Consider the following 22,068-nt stretch of genomic DNA (forward strand, 5'->3'; position numbering starts at 1 on the left):
AGTTGTTTCAGCAGTAGCGTCATCATCATCATTTACATTTGCATCAACGATATCCTGGAGTGGTATATCTTCTCCTCCTTCTGCCATATTGTTTTTCTATATTACTACAATTATTTTTTATCACCCCTTACATATACAGTAAAAAATGCACATCTCAGTTGTTGAAAGCGTTGAACAATTGGCCGACTATATAGAAAGAACTAGCGCTGCATATCGACGAAGTTATAAATTAATGGGTAGAATTGATATGGCTCTTAATATTACTAAAGGAATTCTTGTAAGTTCTGCTGTAATAGCAGCAATTCCAACAGTTCCGGTACTGTTAGCCTTAACTCCTATACCAGGTGTTGTTATTGATGTAATACAAGGGAAAACAGGTGTAGCAAAGAGACGAGAGAAATATAAACATTATTATGTTCAATATAAACAGCTGCTTACACAAATACAAGAAAAAGGTGCAACCCTTCGGAACGAGGAGGCTCCGGAGTCAGAACTTATTCAGGACATATTTCATCAGGCGCTAGAAATACAAAAACAAGAAGGATTTAGTCCACCTCTGGAAAGATATTTAAGACATTATGGATTGAATGGATATGAAATTTAGTTCGTACCGATAGGAACTTCGTGTTCAACATCAGCTAGACTCCGCGAACGGCCGGACTGACAACGGGGCTCCTTTATATAGGCTAGTTTGATGACCGGTTGACTCACGCGGAATTTCCCGTACATGTTTATACATGTTATGTATTTAGGTCAGACAGAACGAGTTTCTACATGTCACGGATCACTACCAGCATCAGTGGTTCCCAGTGAGTGTATTGCGCAAGTTCCATTGGAATGTGAATGACTCAGCAGGGAATTTCCCTGCTTAGTTCAGGACAATGAACTGCTGCGCCGTGCGTGAGTTCGTATATAGGTCAGGGTCATACTTTAGTTACATGGATGGTTAAATTTTCCTTTCGCCCATTTAGATAAATGAATAAAATGGGGGCTGTAAAATTCTATTTATCATCATAAGGAATATTCTATTACTACTCAGAGATGCTTATAAAACACTTATATTTTCCGGGGCGATTCCCAGCACGCGTGCTTTGGATTGATGAATTTATACTAATCTCCAGTGTCGCTGTACCTACACTGACTCGTCGCTGCAATTTCTATTGTTTCTATGGTTTATTGTACGCTTGGTTAACTGAGTAAAGTGTTTCACCTAAATAAAGTATGTTGTCATTTACACGTTAGTCACTTCGGGTCACGTGTTCATAACAACTTTGGCAAACCCAAAATGTCCAAGTTACTTTGTAATTATTTAAAAAATCACTCTGTGCATGTTACTATGTCATTATTTGTGATTTTGCTGACTGATACGCATAGGCCAGGACGGGATTTAATCGATATAGCTGTCGGACATTTCTGTCAAAACTATAAATGGTACCCCTCCCGGACAATAATTAAATCGGCTTCATATCAGACATTATTTGTGCAGTTTCTTTCCTTCACTATGGCCCGGGACGGGGGGCAGTATTGAATTAATAATAATTGTTAGAAAATCATAATTAACACTTTATTTGTATATGTACCGGCATTAAAATCGGGACGGTGGGGGTCATTAATTTAGGGCAAGGCCACTATTTTTCATGCAAAAGATTGGGGAAGGTCTCACTATTTTCCACGCAACCAGAGTTGTGCCTCGTGTAACACGGTGCAAAAGTTATACATCAAATATCTGTCCCCATTCTTATTCCATTCGAATAAACCTCGAGTATAACCAAAACCCTTTGTAATATGCCAAGGTGGATCTGTAAGCCGCGAATGAGATCTGCAGACTGGTCAAGCCAAATATACTGACGTCTTCGAAGTCACCATGACCGAGAGGACAGACTGACAAAAATGAGATTGCGACTGTGACTGACGAAATCACTGCTACAGTGATATGACGGATCACGTTATTACACAGGCATAAAAAAATCACCACAGATGACGCCCCGACGAAACAAATTGTAGTCCACGATTAAGGACGAGAAACACTAAGCGTTGAATTACTTTAAGACGCAATTCTAAACTTAAAGATCATGCCACGATAAAAAAGCGAGCTGTAACACATGAAAAGAAGAGACAAGTACATGAGCAATGAGGTATTTCAGTGTTTCAGTGTCGCTGAGAGGAAACGGCCCCCTTTCACACTAAGAATCTCTGATAAATAATTACCTAGAAACGCATATGAACCATTTAATATTCGAAAGCTTAGATATTAACCAAACCAACTGCGCTTATGTTGTATCAAGTGCTTACTCAAGTATCATGTTACGGAAAATTTAAATAACCTTTAAAAATCCTTTGTGACAATGCAACAATATTCCCGGTAAAAAATTGTACACCAAATATCAAAACTATCAGACAAGTACTTTTTAGGAAACATTTTTTGACCAAAAATGACAAAAAGTGTCCCAGAACTCTAAAATTGTAGATTACGTTATAATTTGAATATCTCACATTTTGCCCATCCCTTTGAACCTGTATACCAAATACAAAGGCTGTCAGACAAGTGATTTTGGTGAAAAATTTTTTTTACCAAAATTGACAAAATTTACCTTAAAGGGACATTAGCTGTAACTTTTGACTAATTTTCACTACTCTGTTTCAATATATCAACTACAGAATTTTACTATAATCCGATCATCATGACCAATACTCGGTGTCCTGGTTGCCCACACGGCTTGTATATGTGAAATGACCATTGCTATTGTTGATAAATGAATTGTAATCCGGATCTAGCTGAATACACAATTTAAACAATAACAATGCAGATATCGGTTATACTCATATAGGGTATATTTATGAGCTAAATATTAGGAATTTCCCCATGGTTTAGGGATTCAAACCAGAAACTGCAGATGATACACAGAACAAACAAAATTTAAAAAATGACCAAAGTTACAGCTAATGAGTCGTTAAAGTCTAATGTGGTGTTCCGTATACTTTCATATATGTATATATACAAGAACGTATATCGAGTATATTTTACCCAGTGAAAGTACGATGAGGTAGGTAGAATACTACTACAGGATTTCCCTTTTTCTACGTCATTTGCATATATTTGATACTGACATGTTCATGTCAACAAATTCACATCTCCACCCTCGCGTGCACCTGTACACCAAGTAATAAGATGGTAGGTGCTGTGGTTTTGGAGTTTTGATGTAGATGCACACACATCCGCACATACTATAATACATACATACATACATACATACATACATACATACATACATACATACATACATACATACATACATACATACATACATACATACATACATACATACATACATACATACATACATACATACATACATACATACATACATACATACATACATACATACATACATACATACATACATACATACATACATACATACATACATACGGTAATATAGTTCAAAGTAAGACCTTGCAAGAAAAGTTGTAATTAACTAAGGACTAAAGGAAAAAAGAGATACTTCAAGAGGATTTACACTCTGCAATTGATTGAAGAAAGCATACTCTGAGATAAGTCATACAAGTAGAATTTTTTCAAACTTGCTCTTCTTACTCAGCTCGCTCTTGTGCTGACAAATAAAGGGCAAGCACTGCTGATATTTCAGGCGAAATTTCCTACGTTCACAAAGTATCATGTTGAGTACTTTTCAATTGTTGAGTGCAGCATCGATTGCTTGCACAATAAGAACCAGTGCTAAATTCACCATCCCCTCTAAAGTGAATTCAGTATTAATTGTGATTGTTGGCCATTATTTTCAGTAATTTTGTTCAGTGTTTCAAGTTTGGATTTCTATTTCCTACTGCACTATGAAAAACATATTCTTTATTATCCCAACACAGCGACCATATTAGTAATAACCTTTTTTTATTGTTGTCAAATTCAAGTCCACATTTCAATTCAATTTGTAGTGATACCAGTGCTGATTGTACACACTGTGTCGTGAAGACAAATTCTCCGGATTTCATTATCTTGAGGGAATTGAAAAAGACACAGTGACTGTATTTGTTACAAGGAATAAAAATGCTAAAAATAGTCCAAAGTTCATGATATCAGGGTTTTTTATTTAAGAAATTACACGTACAGATGAACAAGTTGTTAATACATTTGCTTTACTTGAAAAAAATCCAAAAGTAACAGAATTAACCATGCTGTTCACACGATTTGCTGAATGAGGAAAAACAGACACTCAATTGATGAATCAAAGTAGACTTATGTGGTCACTATGTTCAATGGGCATGCATTTGAAAGATATGGTGTGGTGCACATCTTGAAAGGTATGACTGTGATCTGAAAAGTCATGCACATGACATCTTCTTGAGCAAATCCTGAAATATGGCATATTGTGCTCCACAAACCATACTTAGTACTTTAATACTATTAGTATACGGTGAATATTTTAATTTGAGTAATTATTGATTTTGGCGGAAAAAATGATAATCCATTAAAGATACAAATGGACAGTTCCATAGCATGCTCAGCACTCAAAACTGTACGTATAGTACTATTTACTACAGTATGATGAGAGTACATGTGAAATGCAAGGTTACCTCGATGTTGGAGACACTTTTGACAAGTGGATAGGGTAATGAACTCACTATCTGAGGATGGTGAGTTCGAGACCCGGTTCAAGAGCGGGTAGGTCCAGAGTAAATGACTCACTGTTGGAGAACGGTGAGTTCAAGTCTATAACACAGTGTTGTGCTCATCCTGTAATTGGGCTAACGCCCGTTGGATGATAGACTGATAAAAAAAGGTGAAACAATTCTGGACATATAGCCCAAAGAATGGATATTCAAATGACCAAATAATCAACAAGCACCGCTCGACATGAGACAAGTGTTAATGCATCTTTATGTCACAGCAGACCATATATGAACTGATCACATGTTTCATTACATATTGCAGTTTTGCGTAAATTTAATCTTTTGCCACATGTTTGCAACTTCATTGAAAGTTTTTTTATGATCAACATCATGAATAATATTCACCACATATCAATTCTAAAGGTCATTAAGTATACAAATGTATAATTAGCTGAAATATACTGTCTTGGACTTCTCTCATTGTATCATCACTTTATATGGCAAGTGTAATTGCCTTTGGTCAAGTCCTTTATGTTCCGTATGCCAAACTGTGAATGCTCATTAGATATGCAAATTAGATGACATAAAAATGCGAAATGACTTTCAATATTGTTTTAACCGGGTATTATCAATGTACATAGCATGTTTCACCTACTTTGATCAAGTAATCCTGGTAACTATCCATAATTAGGAAAGTTCATTAAGTGTGCAAATTAGGAATTGGTTGAAGTAAAATTGCTAAATGACTTTTAATATTATTTTATCATAGTATCTTCAATGTACATAGCAAGTTTCATCAACTTTGGTTGAGTCAATAAAGATATAGATCCTTAATTAGGAAAGTTCATTAAAGATACAAATTAGGAATTGGCTGATTTAAAATGTTTAACAACTTGCAATAATGTTGTATCACAGTATCTTTAATGTAGATAGCAAGTTTTGTAAACTTCGGGGGTCAATTCAGATAAATATCCCTAATTTGGAAAGTTCATTAAACATGCAAATTAGGTATTGCCTGAAGTAAAAATGCTTAATGACTTTAAATATTGTTGAATCAGAGTGTTTTCAGCGTATTTAGTAAGTTTCATCAACTTTGGTCAAGTCAATCAAGATATATATCCCTAATTAGACCACAGGGGAGCCAGGAAGAACAAACAAACAAACAAACAAACAAACAAATAAACAACAAAAATAAATAAACAAAAAATATACAAACATACAAAGAGGCATACAAATACATAAATAACAAACAAACATACAGACAAACATAAACAATATCATGAATAAATAAACATACAAACAGATAAACATCTATTCATATTTATATTCTATCTATCTATCTCTCTCTCTATATCTCTCTCTATATCTCTCTCTCTCTCTATCTATCTATTTTATATATATATATATATATATATATATATATATATATGTGTGTGTGTGTGTGTGTGTGTGTGTGTGTGTGTGTGTGTGTGTGTAAGAGACTGAAATAATTGACTGAACCGCTCATGCCACATATTCTACCACGGCGGTATCACTGTATAGGGAAGAGTGATACCGCCGTGGTAGAATATGTGGCATGAGCGGTTCAGTCAATTATTTCAGTCTCTTACACACACACACACACACACACACACACACACACACACACACACATACATATATATATATATATATATATATATATATAAATAGATAGATAGAGAGAGAGGAGACATATAGAGAGAGATATAGAGATATAGAGATAGATAGATAGAATATAAATATGAATAGATGTTTATCTGTTTGTATGTTTATTTATTCATGATATTGTTTATGTTTGTCTGTATGTTTGTTTGTTATTTATGTATTTGTATGCCTCTTTGTATGTTTGTATATTTTTTGTTTATTTATTTTTGTTGTTTATTTGTTTGTTTGTTTGTTTGTTCTTCCTGGCTCCCCTTTGTGTGAGTATAGGGAAGAGTGATACCGCCGTGGTAGAATATGTGGCATGAGCGGTTCAGTCAATTATTTCAGTCTCTTACACACACACACACACACACAACACACACACACACACACACACACATATATATATATATATATATATATATATATATATATATATATATATATATATATATATATATATATATATATATATAGATAGATAGAGAGAGAGAGACATATAGAGAGAGCTAGAGATATAGAGATAGATAGATAGATAGATAGAATATAAATATGAATAGATGTTTATCTGTTTGTATGTTTATTTATCATGATATTGTTGTTTTGTTTGTCTGTATGTTTGTTTGTTATTTATGTATTTGTATGCCTCTTTGTATGTTTGTATATTTTTTGTTTATTTATTTTTGTTGTTTATTTGTTTGTTTGTTTGTTTGTTCTTCCTGGCTCCCCTGTGATTAGACAAGCGACCTAGCGGCCGATATAGCTCCGCTGTATTTATGTAGAGAATAACTATTTTTGACACATGTTGATGAAGAAGGTGGAAATCTTTGATAGCTCATTTCAGTGGCCATAGCTGCTAAAATACACAATTGAAAATTTTATCATACTTTGAATATATCACATCAGATCATCCCTAGGAACATGCCAACCAAAGCTATCTGATATGAGTAGTTTTTTGAAAATAAAATTTTCTGACCTACAATTGCCCCCAAAAAGAAAGATTGCAGATTTCATCATAATTTCAACAAATATCATTGAGTTCATCTATAGGAACCTGTATACCAAATTTCACAGCTATCAGATGAGTAGTTTTGGAAATACACATTTTTTGACCAAAAATGGCAAAAATTGCCCCAAAAATACAAAATTACAGATTTCATCAGAAATTCAATACGTATTACTTAGTTCATCTATAGAAACCTGTATACCAAATTTCAAAACTATCAGACCATTACTTTTTGAGAAATACATTTTTTGACCAAAAATGGCAAAAATTGCCTTAAAAATGCAAATTTGCATATTTCTGCACAATTTGAAAAAATCTGAAATAGATCATCTCAAGGGACATATGTACCAAACATCAAAGCTATCTGATTGGTAGTTTTGTAGAAGGAGATTCTTAAAGATTTTTCTACCAAAAATGACAAAAATTGCCTTAAAAATACAAATATGCATATTTCACCACAATTCGAAGAAATCTGACTGAAGTCACCCTAAGTAAACTGTATATCAAATTTCAAAGCAATCGGACAGGTGGTTCCAGAGAAGATTTTTTTACCAAAAACACCAAAAAATGCCCCAAAAATACAAATATGCAAATTTCACCACGATTTGAAGAAACTTAAGTGAGGTCACCCCAAATAAACTGCATATAAAATTTCAAAGCAATTGGACTCGCGGTTTCAGAGGAGGAGGCAATTGTTGACGGAGGACGACGGACAATGACGGAAAATCAACCTATTTGACAAGCTCCGCTTGACTGACAGCGGAGCTAAAAAGTTGATCAAACATGCAATTAGGAATTGCCATGAAGTAAAAATGCTTGATAACTTTCAATAATGTTATATAGTATCTTCTATATACATTGCAAGTTTTGTTAACTTTTGTAGAGTCAGCCCATATAACTATATACTGTATACCTAATTAGGACAATTCATTAAATATGCAAATTGGCTATAATCTTTCATGTAACCCCTTACTATCTTTCACAGCTGATATATCCTTGTGTGATCAACAAATCTAATCAAATTGTGTACAGTCATTCTCAATGTATATCAATTATTTTAATCATTAATTATGCAAATTAGCAAAAAGTATGCAAGCCACACCCACCAAAAACTAATCAGTCTTGCCATTTGCTAACTAAATTTATGTACCAGATTTGATTCTAATCTAATGAGCCGTTTTTGAGATATACGGCCAACAGATGGATAAATAGACACACAGACATCGCTGCGACATAAGCTCATGTATTAACACATGAGCTAAAATGATGCATTTAAATTTGACTATCCTTAGGCTGGGTTCACATAGAACGGTTAGTGGGGGCTGGAGGAATCGCGATTGAAATTTTATTTTTTCTGATCCACCCCCCCCCCCAAAAAAAAAAAAAAAAAAAATTCGTAGAGCCACATATTTATTAGGTATGCACTCAAAGAAAAAAAACATGTATTTGGCAGTTCTGCTAAAAGATGTACAACACTGCTTGTTATTAGCAATTTGTAGAGCCATATTCCTAAGGCAAGTTCTCTAATATTTAACCACATCAGTGGACTTTTTTGATTTATCAGTCCAAGTCAACTTTAGCTAAATCCAACTCTGGCCATGCCAATGGCACCTGCTGAAGAACACACAAATGACGATCATGTGAGTATGCAAATTGTGAATTTCTGCATACATTATATGCTTAAAGGTTTTACGAAATTGACAATACTGTAGGTAAAATATTCTATCAAGTAAACGTTTAAATCTCTGAAACATTTGGTGTAACAATGGTAAATTTGGTAAAATCAAACCAATTAGTCACATTTTTCATATAAATTAGTCTTTACTGAACAAAGTTTTACTTTAATTTGTGTTTATTATTTTACTATGAGAATGTGAAAATTTAGAAAATTTAGCATGGTAACCCCCATCTTTTTTCTTTAATATTTGATTATTCTCATATGCCAGAACTCAAAATCCTTGATAACTTTCAAGTCTCCTACTCTTCCATGTGCTGCTTTCTGGCCTGATCTTATGTACAAGTATGTTTCCCTGCCATGAGCGTCACATGACCCAAACTCTCCTTCAGCTATTTCATAGTCAGAGCTATCTCTGTCACTGCTGGTACGCAGTGACAGTCACACTGTCCATAGGCAGCAGCAGCAGGGCAGGAGCAGTATTAACTTTGAAAATTCTGACAATAATTTTGTTCAGTTTATACAACTGCATTCTTGCTCTTTTTCCTACAGCATATTGCAATTCGAACTGTCAAGTATTCAGCTTGCAAACACAGTCTGTGAATATGTATCCTGCATTTGTATCACAGACAAATGACTTTACTCTGGAGTCTATAATTCAATTACCACCAAATATTCACATATGCAGGCTTTTGATGACAAACTGAATATTGTGTGTGTCAGCATGCTGTAGGGAGACAGCAAGAACTGTATTTGATATATTGCATAGAAATATTGAAAAAATTATCAGCAGGTGCTAACAGGTGCAGCAGTGCTCCGATACTAATTGGCCTACTTGTTTGTTTTTTATGAAAATACATACATGTACAGTGTACATCTTTTCAGGACAAAAAAAGTGAAATGCGACAAAATGCTTCCAGATCTTGTTTAATTATTGCTAACATTAGAACAATTGGATGACATTAAAAGTTATTCAATTTTCATTGAATTACCCACCAAACCTTGGAATTGTAAAAAAGGGAAGCAAAATATTTTTATATCCCCCTTCAGGCAGAGCAAAATTTTCAAGTCCCCCCTCTACTACCCTAAAAATTTTCGACTCCCCCTCATTTTTGTGAACGCAGCCATACACTGCAATGGAAAATGTGCAAATACCATCTTTCTATGCAACTGATTTACTTGTAACAAGTCATCGTTGATGACACAGTCCCCACTTGTTAATGGGTACTTTGATTACAGGTCCTCAGAGAGGATAGAGTCCTCTTCATTAAATCTGTGTTAGAAATACTTTTGAAAAAATTCGCTGGATACATGTCTGAGTTATCGTTCAGGACATAAAAAAATCGTAATAAAATGGCCACACGGCGACCATATTGGATTGTATCACAAAACAAATTAACATGCATATGTATGACATTAATCAATCTCCTAGCTTGTACCAACTTTTAATAAATTTGCTTGATACATGTCTGAGTTATGGTTCCAGACATGAAAAAAAACGTAACAAAATGGCCACACCGCAGCCATATTGGATCGTATCACAAAACAAATCAATGTGCATGTGTATGACATAGGTCAATGTCCTTGTACCAACTTTGAATAAAGTCGGTTGAGATATGCCAGAGTTATGGCCCTGTACATGAAAAAATCATGACAAAATGGACGCACGGCGGCCATATTGGATCGTATCATAAAACAAATTGATGTGCATAGCTATGATATTGGTCAATGTCCTTGTACCAAATTTGAATAAAATCGGTTGAAACATGCCTGAGTAATGGCTCTGTGTACATGAAAAAATCGTAATGAAATGGCCGCCTGGCGGCCATATTGGATCGTATCACAAAACAAATTGACGTGCATATGTATGACATAGGTCAATGTCCTTGTACCAAGTTTGAATAAAATCAGTTAAGATATGCCTGAGTTATGGCTCTGTACATGAAAAAAATTGTAACAAAATGGCCTCACGGCAGCCATATTGGATCGTATCACAAAACAAATTGACGTGCATATCTATGACATGGGTCAATGTCCTTGTACCAACTTTGAATAAAATCGGTTGAAACATGCCTGAGTTACGGCTCTGTACATGAAAAAATCATAATAAAATGGCCGCCTGGCAGCCATATTGGATTGTATCACAAAACAAATCGATGTGCATCTGTATGACATATGAAGTAATCCTTGTACCAAGTTTGAATGAAATCGCTCCAGGCATCGCTGAGATATCTGCGTGAACGGACGGACGCACGCACGCACGGACGCACACACGGACGCACGGACATGACCAAACCTATAAGTCCCCCCGGACGGTGTCCGTGGGGACTAATAACGACAGGAGCCTAGATGTTTGTCAGTGATGTCAACATAGTTTGCTTAACTCACATAGATAACTAAGCCGTATATATGGTGTATTTGTAGACATCTGTCTCTCATTAGCAAACAATCAAGCAAATTATTTTAAACAACAAAAATAAAAACATTAATTTGCACCTACAGGGTATAATTTCAATGAAAAGTATTTCATTATTGAAATAAGAATGTGACGGACATAAGAAGATTTACAGGAAGATTAGTAGAGGTATAATAGCTCACTCATGATAATTTTGATATTTATAGTGTGGTGAGAGTCAACTGCACCTGCTTGCCACTAATTATGCTGAAGTGCTTTCAGCTTTCTAAACAGTCTGGATAGCCTGAACTGAAATTCACTTTTTCACAGTAACAATGTTGACAATATACATACAGGCTGTGTTTAACAGATAAATACAAACATTTGACATACTTTAGCCAACAGAGTAGGTGATAAACAGAACAAAATTTCCAGAAAAAATGAAATCTTGGAGCTGCATACTCTCGAATATCATTTGGCTTGAAACAGGTTTCTAATATTTTGTCACTCAAAAAATCCCTTTGGCTCAAAGTTGGTAGTCAGCGAAGATTTTTTTACCAAAAACAGGAAAAACCAACCCAAAATAAAAATATGCAAAATCACTGCAATTTGACAAACCTGACATGTCACCCCTAGCAACCTGCACATCAAATTTCAAACTTGTGCAACAAACTCTTTTTAGAGATTTTTTGACCAAAAATGGGAATTGTCCCAGACTTACAAATTCCACAATTGTTCGAACAAACTTGTTACCTCTAGCAAACGTACCACATACCAAATTTCAGACCAATAGAACAAATGATTTCAGAGGCGAAGATTTTTTGACAAAAAACCAACGAAATTGCTGGAAAATACAAATATCCAAAATTTGAACTTCAGTTATCCTTAAGAACCTGCAACTGAACTAGCAGTTCCTGAAAAGAAGATGAATGTTGATGGAACACAGAGGATGGAGGACTGAGGACAATCCACTTATCTGAATAAAGCTCTGTGTCATTGACAGCAGGCTAAAATCTCACTTATGAAGCAGTCTGTAAGAAGTGTTGTGCTTCAGGAGCAAAATTAGTGTGAAAGGAAGATATTGTATAGCACTGATTCTCGGTTCTCACTACATGAAAGATGAAACAAACATGCAAAGAAAATATCTGTAAAGGCATTTTTCCATCAAAAGTCACAATACTCAACATCGTCAAACTCTAAGGTGATGTTGAACTTGTTCACCCATAATGCAACTAACATTATGACACCCCCTGAAAAAGAACTCACAAAAGATGATACAGTTCAAATTGGTAAACAGGTGCTTTAATTGAAATATATAGAGACCTCTTGCATGTGATAAACAGAAATATGTTTGAATGAAATCTTATTTGAAATTCACAATGTTTGTGCTTGCAATTCAGTGAGAAGACTCAAAATCACCAACAAAGTTGCTGTTTTTCTGTATTGCCCTTTGCATGATAAAAAGTTAAATTGATAGCAGGCCATCACATTGACATTCAGATCTTATCACATTTGAAGAAAATTACTGGACATACGTGGGTCATGGTGCACTTTCCTCAGTTCACACCTGCCAAAGTAATATTTCCAGACATAAAAATAATAATGGCTGGCAAATTTTGATAATATCAGAAAGAAAGTAACATTGCATATATGTATGCTCAAATACATTGTCCTTGTGTCTAGGGATTAAAAAGCTATTTAAGTTTGTGAGAATTGCATCATCATATCAATTTTACTCCTTTGTACATGTATGTATCATTTATATGAAGATGCAGTCCACATGGGGTTGGACTAATCATACCAGTGTGATAATAATATGATCCTGCATTTGCATTGCCTGGGAGTAGTCTATGTGAAATTGTAGTCTCCTGTAAATGTTTGCTTTCCTAATGCTATGGTTCAGCTTTTAACATGGCATTTCAGTTATTTCCAGTCCCTGTTGTACAAAACTTTTCCCTGTACTAGGTAATTTTCAGCTTCAGACTTTGTTACTGTGACAAAAATGCCTGTCAATGGCTTCTTCCGCAGCCTCAGTCAGTGGTACTTTTCATCCATGAATGTAGCATGCTTCCTTCCTATGGAAAGGTAAGAAATGAGAAATTGAACAATTTAAAAATTAGAGACACGAGGACACTGAACTTTGATCATTGTTTTAAACTCTTTATTACATGCTCAGGATGTCAGTTTGTTTCATCCTCTTTCTCCCAGGTAGTATTTATTTCTATGGTTTGTCTATGGAGCCTGGTAGAAAGATGATTATATGGATTCAAGATACTGCCATGCATCAAAATTAGTGTTGTTCAATGATAGCCTACACTTGAGTATTAGCCCCTCACATTGTCTAATATTCTATCTACCCCATGATAATTCCTTCCTAAGCCCTCCCAAGTAAAATCCATGGCATGACTCTTACAAAGGAACCAGTTTTAAAGATCCCATTCAAAGCAAACAATCACACAGATATACCTTGTTAAAGCGAAGCAGTCTGTGGTACTGTCTCAGATTTTGAAGCACTGGGGTTGAATGGAGGGAGATCACTTGCTAAACTGACATAGTTTCTATGGAATTTAACTTGAATAATGCAATACAGTATACATACAAACTACATTTAGCATCCACTACATCCTAACTGAAAGGCCACTTTGAGACTGGTTTGATTAGCTGTAATACATAAACTACACATTTGTATAGACATCACAAAAACACACATCATTAGACAGTCTAATTTAAGTTTAAAACAGTACAATACACCTGTTACTTTTCTGATTAAAAAAAAATATTTTGTTTTTGTACCAACTTAACTATCTTTTCTTCTCCCATGAAATGTCAAGTTTTCACCTCATCAAAGTGCACTGTGAATTTTGGTGTGGACTAAAATTAATTTGCTAACAATCACAATTTAATATATGATGTATGCTGTCTTCACAAGTTGAACACTGGACATGTAACGTGCTTTTCGCAACAGAAGAAGACAGTACAGTTGGTACAATTGAGAACAAAATTAATAATAAAATCATCAAAACTTACAGCTACTGTTCTGAGAAAACAAACACAGTGTCTGAGAATTGTTCTGAATAGATAGGTTGCAGTCAACTAGGATTGTATAGTTTGTTTTGAAAAATGGTCAATATAAAAATGGTTTCACTGAATTTCCCTGGATACCACAGAATCTGGTTTTGATAAATGAATATATGCAACCTACATGTATTTATACACATATCTAATGGAACTCGGATGTGACAGGATCAGACTCAGAGATGGTGGAGATCTTTTCACAAAAGCAGTTTATACCTCACTTAAAAAGGGAAGAAAGGACAGGATAAAGGTCAAGAAGAGGTATTACTGCAGAAAACTTGGGAAGGAGAATAAAATTCCAGAGTTTAATATCACCATTACTTCAACGTCTGTGCCACATCCAAGCTGCCATGAGTGAGAGGAACAAAGAAACCCTATCGATGATCATTCATCCCTCACAGTACTGTAGATTTCCCATAATTCATTGCGATTTGTATCCTCTGAGATACTTGAGTGAAGTCTACTATGTCTCCCATGTGTAGACAAATTCACAGACTATCTATCAAAATTTTGAAAACGTACTTTTATGCACACCATTCTTCTCAGTTCTCATTTTAAATAATTTGGAAAATTATGTATAATTGAGAGAGGAGATAGCATTTTTGTGAAATTTGCCAGAGATTGTCCTCAGCCATACAGAATAATGTGATGGAAAGTAGGGAGACTAGTTGCACCTGTTTTATGAAACAAAAGGATATTGATTTTTTGCAATGAAAATGACAAAAGAAGTTTGCATGCTAAGATTTCTGAGAGAATGACTCCTTCAGTTTGTCATAACTTGCTACCTAAAAAGTATGGCATTTGTAGTACCCGCAGAATGTGACATTTATGGTTGTTTAGTGGTTATTTTCAAAATTTCACTGAAATATCTGAACATACTTTTACTAGATATTATTTAAAAATTATTCTGATGCTGCACACTAGTACTTACATGCAGAACTGAAAAAGTTTTGAGAAAAGTTACCTTCAAGGATACAATTCAAAGAGTATTGTGGGTAATTTATTGTACTGTGTCCCTCTAGTGTGCATAAATGAGGTCTATATCTAGAAACATACTGACTGGCTGTAGGCCCTAATGACTGCAAGTTGCCAAAATAATTTCCCCTTAAGAATTAAAGGAAATTATTTAATTTCAGGTAACTCACAACTTAACAGGCAAACACATGTACATGTACTGTGTTGTCCTTACAACCACTCAGTACACTGGCAAGGTGTCAGTATATCATTAACAATTCACTGACCAGTTTTATATGGCTTCTCTTTCTCATTTCCAGAAGAACATGGTGCTTTCTTTTCCTTTGCATCTTTTCCCTTGAAGCTAAGCAAAAAAAAGCATACATCATGTATAAATCATTTAGCAAAACTAAATATTTTTACCTAAAGTCATGTAACTGAATATCCATCTTAGAAATGCAGAATGTCTGTATTTGACATTGCAGAAGAAGAGATAACTTATGAGCACTACTCAATCATGATTTGGGAGTACCTGCCAGACAGTATCACTTTCCCACCTGCACAGTCAGTAAAAAGCAGTATTGAGCCAAAAGTATTTGGCTTTATCTGTTGTAAGAGCTTTAGTCTAAAAATCATGTGTACAGTATCGCTGTCTTCAGGGACCTTCAAATATTCAAGGATATATTAAAATGCACCGTATGGGAAATGTTTTGCTTCACAAGTTTTACTATCTGTAAAAAAAAATTAACAAAGAGAATACTCCCAAATCATATTTGTCGAGAAAGAAGGCTAAAAATGACAAGCTTTTAAAAAACAAGGTAACTTTCATTCTCATACTTTCAAATGACTTTGTATGGGAGACGTGATCTATTTACAATGCCAAATTTCCTTCAGTTAAAACACTCTAGACTGTAATGAAGCCTGATCTTCCAGTTCATCAATTTCATGTTCTGTGAGCACCATGCCCCTAAGAAATTTGCAAGATGCAAGAACAAGAGCATGTGCAGCATTCTGAGACAGTTGATGAATCCCAAGGCACCAGGAAAAAGTTTATTTACAAAACATGCACAGGCTATCATGTTTGCAATTTTCTTGGCAATTGATAGTTTTAGCTACATGAATATGGCACAGCCCCTGATATTTTAGGAGGGAGGTTGATGCAGTTGGTCTATATTAATAAGTTCGATGATGAGAAACCAACTCCGTTTTTGGCCTAAACGATTGAAAAGCAAACAAAGGGATACTTTGGAATGAAATTTATGTACAGTATACATGTAGTTCATCATGTGAGTGTTTGATGTTGATGACATCTTGTTTATCTTTTTTTGAAGTGATCGGATTGGTTGATATGCAAATGAGCCATTGGTTATTTGAGTCCACAACTGCAGAAGTGCCTTTGCTCAACTACGACAAAACAAGGAAGTAACAACAACAAATGCATAAAATGGTCTTATTTATTCCTATTTGAACACACATACTGTTGCGAAGTATTTGTACCATGATAACATGACTTCTAGATGCATAATACTATCTGAATCTATCTGGCATATATTTATACTGCATTAGGAAAATTATTCATAACTTACAATTATCACTTTTATGATCAACATCCTTGGGACAGAAATTCATGACAGCGACCTCAGGACTGGGATCCATGGTAGTGTCCTAGGACAGGTATCCATGACAACATCTTCACCCAACTCCTATAGCTTTAAAAGAACAAATCACATACACACCGCAGTGAGTTCAAAATGAAAGCTTATGACTCTGAGTCTTGATCACCACTTCTACAACCTTGGCACTTTTTCCCCCATGATTCAAAATAAATCAAATTGATGAAGCCCTAAACTGCAACTTCTGTGACTAATTTTACCCGTTTTTGTAAAAAATAATGGGAGTTATAAATGGCAAAAATGGCTTTCCCATATTATAGCAACCTAGAAGCTAGCACACATGTGAAAATCAGCCTTGGTAAATTTCCCCTTTAAATAGCACAGACTGCAATTTTTAAAATTTCATCAAACTTACAGCAACTCACTGGACCCCATTAAAAGAGTATAAAATTGTATTTCATAATCAGAGTTCTCCACAGGCCCATTAAATGTGGCAGCTAGCTGAGTGTTGGAATTACCCACTTACAAAACATGTAACAAAATAAGGCCACTTTGGAATGTGACTTTCTTTCAACTCTGTATTTTTGCGGTAGTTTTTGAAGGATTAAAACGTTCGGTATTTATCATTGTCAATACTCTTACAAAGTGTTTCAATTTCAAAGAAAATTTTTTTCTAGAAAACTGACCAGCTTCATGCTACATGTAACTTCACTTGATACACAGTGAAGTTCCATGTAGTGACAAAGTTGTTATTCTCAATTGCTTTTTGAGAGTCTATTCATCATGTGATCATCATGTCTACTGAGTAGAGTGACATGTTTAGGAAAGTTGTGACAGGTACTCAAATTTTAGGCAGATAGTATGCTAATGTTATGCTAAAATATGGAAATGAGGCAGCACAATTTTTCAATCCAATCGTGGAGACCATTGATGTTGCGATTTACAAGATTTATTATATTACTATGTAAACAGAATTGCTATTCCCCAATATGTCAGAGAATTTGCTGTCTTGATGTTAAGAAGAGGACGGTTTCATTTGATTTGTGAATACAGACTTGGGGGGGGGGCAGAATTTGAGAAAAAAAGGGATGGGAGGGTCTCCTTTGGCAATCTCATGCATACCAATTAACCCCCCGACCCACCTGCTCATAATTACTGAAGTCTCCCTCAGTTGAGTTTGGTACAAGAAACATAGCTTTTGATTGTTATTGGGAATTAAAACATACCATGAGCGTTAACACACTGAAATCTTGTAAATGTTTTGATAGTACAGCATGCAAGGAAATACAGCATGCAAGGAAATAAAGATTGTTCATGCTTCCATGTCGATTTATTCTCAGCAAAGTCAGCCACACATCTGAATTAAATTCTGAGTGAATCGCAAACCATAAGACCTGGGAACTTGGTACATGATTATGGAATGTGAAACATAAATCAGGCTTACCCCTTCAGCATGGCTGACTTTCTGAATATTTTTTTTCCAAAGGATATGCTCGATAAACAATAATTATTGCTCGTGAACTTTATATTTATTAGCCAAGATTTAGTTTCAAACTCCCAAGAATACTATAATATTAACATATAATCTACGTATTCTTACTTCACTTGATGATATAATGTTTTAATAAAATCTCTTTCACCCAGGCCCATAGAAAAACTTCAAATATATTATATGTAGACAAAGAGGAAATATATAGGGGAAAGAGCATTCCTTAATTTAAGATACTTAAAAATACAACAATTATTGAATGTTTGGACTGACCCAGGTATTCTAAGCTGGATTCGAATGCACAGTCAAAGGCAATGTGATGCCAATGGTAAAGGCTTACATTCACTGGGTAAAGGGCTGAAGGAATAGCGAAGAATCAAGCGACAACTGAACATTAGAAGAGTGAGTTCTGTCTCCAAAAATCTCCAGATTTCCGGTGGAAGCGCATGTTGGACATGGCCCAGACGTGCACCGTTTGCAATAGGACTCGGACTAAGTCACCTCGACCCCTGTCCGTTTCGACCCCAATATTTCACACTCTCTTGTTGTGCTCACCTCTACCTTGTCATATCTTTCTTGTTTCATGACGTTTTACTGAATATATCATGTATCTTTCCTGGGAAAATTGGCTTCTAAAACAAACAATTTAGCTGTTTCGATACACAAAATGCGGAGACACTTTTACGACCAAGTGCAGCGCGCAGACTCATGTTCATAGTTTTTGGCGACTTTGATGAACCCGGCCTAGCCCTACGTACAACGCTTTGTGTTCCCAGAGTTATATGGGGAGGCCATACAAGGCCGGGAACACACAGCAAGGACACCGGCCGGTAACCTGAGAGGTCTGCCAGTTGCGAGCTCGGCCAGTGCCCGCGCCGACCAACTCGGCCAGTGGGAGAGGTCTACCACTTACATTGCGTACATTTTCTCTTCACAGTCAACAGATGCTTTTATACGCATGCCAATTTTGGGGTTTTTTATGTTATTTTGTTGAACATTCAGTAAACAACGAGAACGTCCGACGTTTAACTCTGAAAAACACATTGGTCGAGAGGTATAAATTGGCAGTAACAATGACTTAATCATTGATCGTTGGATGAATAACGTTTTATGCTATGGTTTGACGGTAGTAAATCGTAGCTTCAAAGGTATTTTAATGGAAAGCAAAATACGATGTACCACATTCCGGCCGATGCCATACCATCGTGTAGTTAGCGTTGATTGTTGAACTTCAAGCGAGATAACCTCCATGGCGGAAGGAAGTTTGCAAACATCGCGCTCATGAATGACATTCACATTGCTTAGCGAGACCTAGAAAATAGAAGAATACTGTAGTCTCATCATATAACCATACTCCTACTGGCCCAGCTCGCAACTGACTGACCTCTTTTTATTCGGCCCGGCCTGGCCCTGCATCAGAATTACACGGCGGCCGTGGTATGCATAACCGCGGCCGCTGTGTAATGAACCACACGTAGCTGTGCCCTGAATACCGTGCTGTGTGTTCCCGGCGTTATACGGCGTCCCACCGCACACAATGTATCTGTCGAGCCATTCGGGTGCGTTCCCGACGTTACAAGGTTCCACTAAAGTCTTTCAAAGTGCTATGAGCATCGAAAAATCTGAGGACGTACTTTCGAGATGATAATGATACAAGTTTCATAGGGGTCGAAACGGTCAGGGGTCGAGCGTGGGTCGAGTGACTCGCAGAAGCCACTGCAGCTCACAAGTTACCCGCGACAAAAATCGGGAAATGGTAAACGTTATTAGCTTCATAACAGCCGCACAGTGTCTTATAGGAATACAAAGCAGTAGGCACTTACCGCTATCTTTCTTTAACTTGAACAAAAACCGGGAACGTAGTTAGTGTTCGGTAGATGTGCTGTACCACGCGCGACCCTTCATGACCGTGGCTGTACAGTCGGACCCGCTGGCTGAAGCTGTTCGCACTAGTTACGCACACACGGCAGACATAACCATCCGAGTTCAGAATATAGTGCGTGCCGTGTTGGGCTTAATTGACACGTTAAAGGTTGATAGTTTGGTGTAATTGTTTGACATTAAGCAAGTACTATACTTTTAAACAATTACTAAGAAGATACAAATAGATGAAACTTTGAAATTATGATCCGCTACCTCCGCTACCCTTCGCTACCCAAAATCTCATTTGCATAAATGAATCGTGCCTCATATCGTGCGATAATTGCATCATAATTGCGAAAACATCGGTATACTTATTGAGAACATTCCTTTGTGATGAGACAAAGGGGAATATTTCTACGGTCAGTGTGTTATATTCTTTGATCATGTTTTCAATGCACCGCATGTAAATGCTTATTGTAGAAAGGTAAGTAAAACACATTATTTTTATTCAATCGAGTGTTAATCGTTCATCTGACTTCAATAATTTTCACAGTAGGTCCCTGTCGTGCACTGCACCCCTATTGTGAAATGTATGGGGGCAATGTGTTCAGCTTTGGAAGAGTTGCGTCTCTTTGACCGATGCTGATTTTGAAATCAAGTTTTAAGAATATAAAGTAGATTATGACAAGTTATTTACAATGCTCTTTCCATTTGTCCATCTTTCTGAGATTCCGTTTGCTCTGACGTTCAGATCACGTCCTCCAAGTGGACGAGTCAATTTTTTTTATCATTTCGGCGCGCTCCGTGTACAATTTTCAATTTTCGCAGATATTTAAAGAAATCAATGTGGTTCATTTCGATGAAATAAATTTCATAAAATTTAAATATTGGTAGAAATGCGCCAGTCAGCTAAGATTTCGATTTTCGTTTCCCAGTTGGTATAACAATATATCGACAAAAGTTCTTCGAACCCGGTAACAAATAAAGCGAAGTCAACATAGTGTTGCCTACGATCAGAGGTAAGCTGAAGGGCATCCATATGATCACACGAAGAGAATGCCTTTTCATAGCATTTGGATATATTTATCCACAAAAAGAGTCAAAATACCAAAGCCGATAACGTTACATCTCACGGTCGATTTATCCAATGATTACTCAGACAGAAGATTGTCACTGTTACTTGCACGCTCTCCAGCTTCGCTGCACTCAGCGCTGAATAATATAATAATAATTACCTATTTAATCACATCCCCGAAATTAACTTAACTATTAACAGAGCTTAGGCTAAATAAAAAATAATAACAAAGATTGATATACAGACAGACATGCAACTGAGGGACAGACAGATAGACAGACAGACGGACAGACAGACAGACAGGTAGACTGCCAGTGTGTAGCGAGCGAGGTTACATACATACTACATCATACTGTCTTGTTGGATTTTAAAATTAACCGTTTAGCTTGAAAAATAATGCTCGTTTTGTCTTGACATCAAACACTTCAAAATACAAACAAATCACATCTCCTTTAGAAAACGTAGCTACTACATCAACAATTTTTCAGACTAATGATGGCGCTGTACATACGTTGCGTGAAGTTTTAGAACGCTTTACTAACCTTTTAGAGCAGTGTCTTGAGAAACGAAATTATAAATTGTCAGTCTGAATTAATACAGAAAAATATGACCTCGTAAAGTTATAAAGGTCT

General features: G+C 35.9%; 1 long non-coding RNA gene across 3 annotated transcripts; it reads right to left on the bottom strand.

The window, feature by feature from the left end:
• Window positions 1-12,647: 12,647 nt before the first annotated feature.
• Window positions 12,648-20,659, bottom strand: LOC139120423 (uncharacterized). 3 transcript variants are annotated; one of them, XR_011549095.1, is made up of 4 exons: window positions 20,322-20,659; window positions 16,983-17,105; window positions 15,684-15,760; window positions 12,648-13,442 (listed from the first exon to the last, which is right to left on the bottom strand). It is a non-coding gene; the product is annotated as an uncharacterized lncRNA (long non-coding RNA). The 3 variants fall into 3 exon arrangements; XR_011549097.1 differs by lacking the exon at window positions 20,322-20,659 and adding an exon at window positions 19,992-20,299; XR_011549096.1 differs by lacking the exon at window positions 20,322-20,659 and adding an exon at window positions 19,054-19,661.
• Between the last annotated feature and the right edge of the window lie 1,409 nt (window positions 20,660-22,068).

This window comes from Ptychodera flava, chromosome 2 (genome assembly GCF_041260155.1).
Source record: "Ptychodera flava strain L36383 chromosome 2, AS_Pfla_20210202, whole genome shotgun sequence".
NCBI classification, from domain to species: domain Eukaryota; kingdom Metazoa; phylum Hemichordata; class Enteropneusta; family Ptychoderidae; genus Ptychodera; species Ptychodera flava.